Source organism: Pteropus vampyrus, unplaced genomic scaffold (assembly GCF_000151845.1).
Source record: "Pteropus vampyrus isolate Shadow unplaced genomic scaffold, Pvam_2.0 Scaffold183, whole genome shotgun sequence".
NCBI lineage: Eukaryota > Metazoa > Chordata > Mammalia > Chiroptera > Pteropodidae > Pteropus > Pteropus vampyrus.
Genome location: NW_011888964.1, coordinates 1,758,915 through 1,761,780, shown reverse-complemented (window position 1 = coordinate 1,761,780; position 2,866 = coordinate 1,758,915). Strand labels below are relative to the sequence as shown.

The 2,866-nt window shown below is 50.0% G+C and overlaps 1 non-coding gene across 1 annotated transcript; it reads right to left on the bottom strand.

Moving 5' to 3' along the window:
* Positions 1-614: 614 nt before the first annotated feature.
* Positions 615-734, bottom strand: LOC111746325. The gene has a single exon (XR_002783046.1). It is a non-coding gene; the product is annotated as a 5S ribosomal RNA (ribosomal RNA).
* Between the last annotated feature and the right edge of the window lie 2,132 nt (positions 735-2,866).

Genomic DNA, 2,866 nt, shown 5'->3' with positions numbered 1-2,866 from the left:
CATTTCTCCACTTAGAAAACTTATTTATTTTCGAATTGAGCCAACCATGAAGGGTTTTCTCTCTATCCTCCCCCGCAGCCCAGTCAGATACCAAAGAGCCTCAGCTGGGCGGAGGAGGGCGGGCTCCACTCCTGATCTCATTGCTTTGCTGGGTGACAACTGGACCTGGAGGCGTATCTGACATTCCCCGTGGTTGTTCTAAAGTGACTCAGACATGCGGCGGCCAAGCCTGTCCGCCTGCCATCTCCTCCACTTCAGAAAGTGGCACCTGGCTGTGGGTGTCATCGACAAGGACAATGGTGCCTGGCACATGGCAGCAGCTCAACACAGAACCACTGAGCAAGTGAATGAATGGGAGATGCCAGAGAAGGTGTGTAGTCTCTCAGAGGCAACTTTCTCATCTGTGGAGAAATGCAACTAACATGTTTAGTACCTCTGGGAGTTGTTTAATGAGTGGCCCGAAATATGTGAGAACTTAGCACAGGTGTGAAAGCCTGGCACACCTTGGGCCCAGACATCTGCAGGCACTGGGGAGTGTGCGGCCGGGTGTTCCCAGGGCAAAGGAGGAGCAGGGACCTTGTCAGCTTACAATCCCTTATTTTTTTTATTTTTTACACCTACGGCACCTGGTCTTCCCAGGTGGTCTCCCACCCAAGTACTAACCAGGCCCGACCCTGCTTAGCTTCCAAGATCAAGACAGGATCGGGCTTGTTCAGGGTGGCATGGCCATAGACTGTTTTCTCAATTTTAAAATACACTAATTACAAGCACTGATAAGCAACATAGCTGACACTAAACAGTGATATTTTTCAGAAACCCAAGGACCAGCAACCTGGATGGACATCAGTAAGATGGTTCCCTTTTCACCTTGAAGGTCACTGTGTCCTGCTGGCTCGCCCTCCTCCATGCCTTAGAGCTCAGGCCCCTCCCCCATCCCTGCTGCCTTGCTCAGTCTAGCCCTTGTCTCTTGGGCCCTGGGCCACTCCGATTGCCTTCCAACTGCTATGCCTGTCTCCCTCTTCCTCGCCCTCCAGGCCATCCAACTGCCAAGAGTGACAGTTCTAAAACCGTGGCCCTGGGGCCAGCAATGTTGGCCTTACATGGGAGCTGGTCAGAAACGTAGCACTTCAGATCCACCTGGACCTACAGAGTCACCTACAGAGTCACCACCTAAATTTTCACACAATCCTCGGGGTTCCCAGGTACAAGATGTGAGCAGCATGGTTCTAACTCACACCCCAACCACGCCATCAAAGGGTGGAGCCCAGCACGGTCACATGACCCTGAAGGACACGGCCTTCCTCTCAGCGCTGTCACCCACCTCTCCAAACTCATCTCCCAATGCTTGCCCTAGAACACTCCACTCCACACGTAGGAAGCTACTTACCATCCCCCAGGGACCACTGTTCGCGTCTCCACATCTGGCCCTTTCTTTCATTCACCTGTCATTAATTCATTCTTCCACCAAGATGCCCTGATGCCCTGGGCTCCATACACAGGATCCAGGGCGCTGGGCCCCATGGAGCTTAGAGTCTCCATAGGAAGACACTTGGAGGGAGAACAGGCATTACATGTTCTTTGACAATATTTGCAACGGTTAATTATACCTGTGCAAGCGCCTTTATGGGGTAGCTCCAGGGGGTGAGGGCACACATGGGGGGGCCTCACTTAGAAGACACCTCTAAGGGTAGAAAGACAAGCCAGGCAGAGGAAGAGTGTGTATGCAGCCATGATGGAAGCAGTCCGGAGCTCTCGGAATGAAGCAGAGGACAGTGGCCCCAGAAGGCTCTCCAGATGGCCCTACATGGCCTCAGAGGCCACGGTAAGGAATCAGCCGATGGAGAGATTGAGTGTGTGTAACTGAGGCCCCATCCTCAGTTTTCCCATCTTTGGGATGACCAAGCCTAGCTTTCTAAAACGCCTCCCCCCAGGAAGAGGTCGTGATTCTGTGTTACTCACAGAGGAGGCTCCAAGTTCCTCGAGAGTACTCCCAGGTTTTCCTCCAGTGACTACAAAATAGCAGCCATTGCTGCCTGTCACTTGGGTGAAAATATAGCCATATGTATGAAATTGATTTACTACCAGAGAAAGGGGCATTAATCCAGCTGCAAACGCTCTCTGCTGGGACACGAGGTGGTAAATTTCAGCTACCCGGCAGCAGCTTGGATTCAGCGTGAAATATGGTGCTTATGTCGTATGTGTATGTGTTTTAACAAAGGAAACTCTTTTTCAGATTCTTAATTGACAATCACATTTTCCCATCTAAAAACTATAGCAGATGATGATATCGTAAAAACGTGAAGTAAAGAAATGCCTTTTTCCTGCCCCTATTGATACTTCAAAATACGGGCCTGACTGAGGCTTTTCGTCTGTAATCGGGACATTCCCATGTTTTTGAGCATCAGAAGGAAACTAAACCAACCCGAATAATTTATTGAACATCTATTAAATGCGAGGTGGCTTTCTAAGAACAACGAATAATAATATTACTGTCACTATCATTTGTTGAACGCCTCCCATGTCTTGGGAACTTTCTATAGCTCTCGCTCATAAATTCTGAATCAGCCCCGAAAGGCATGTGTCATTATCCCCGTGTTTCTGTTGGACGATATGCTAAGAGAGGGTAAGTGTCTCGTCTGTGGTTGTGCAGGTAGATAATGAGCCAAATGTAAACCCAACCCCCTATGTTCTTCTCTACATCACATAAATTAGACACAGATTGCAAAGACTGACGCATGCCCTCGTGCTCTAAAGTGGGGAGCCCCTCCCCACTCCTCCGCTGGACCCGCACCCCACAATCCCCTACTTCCATGGGTTCTAGGGAAATTTTGATAAGGCCCCCAACCCTTAGCTGTTCCCTTGATTC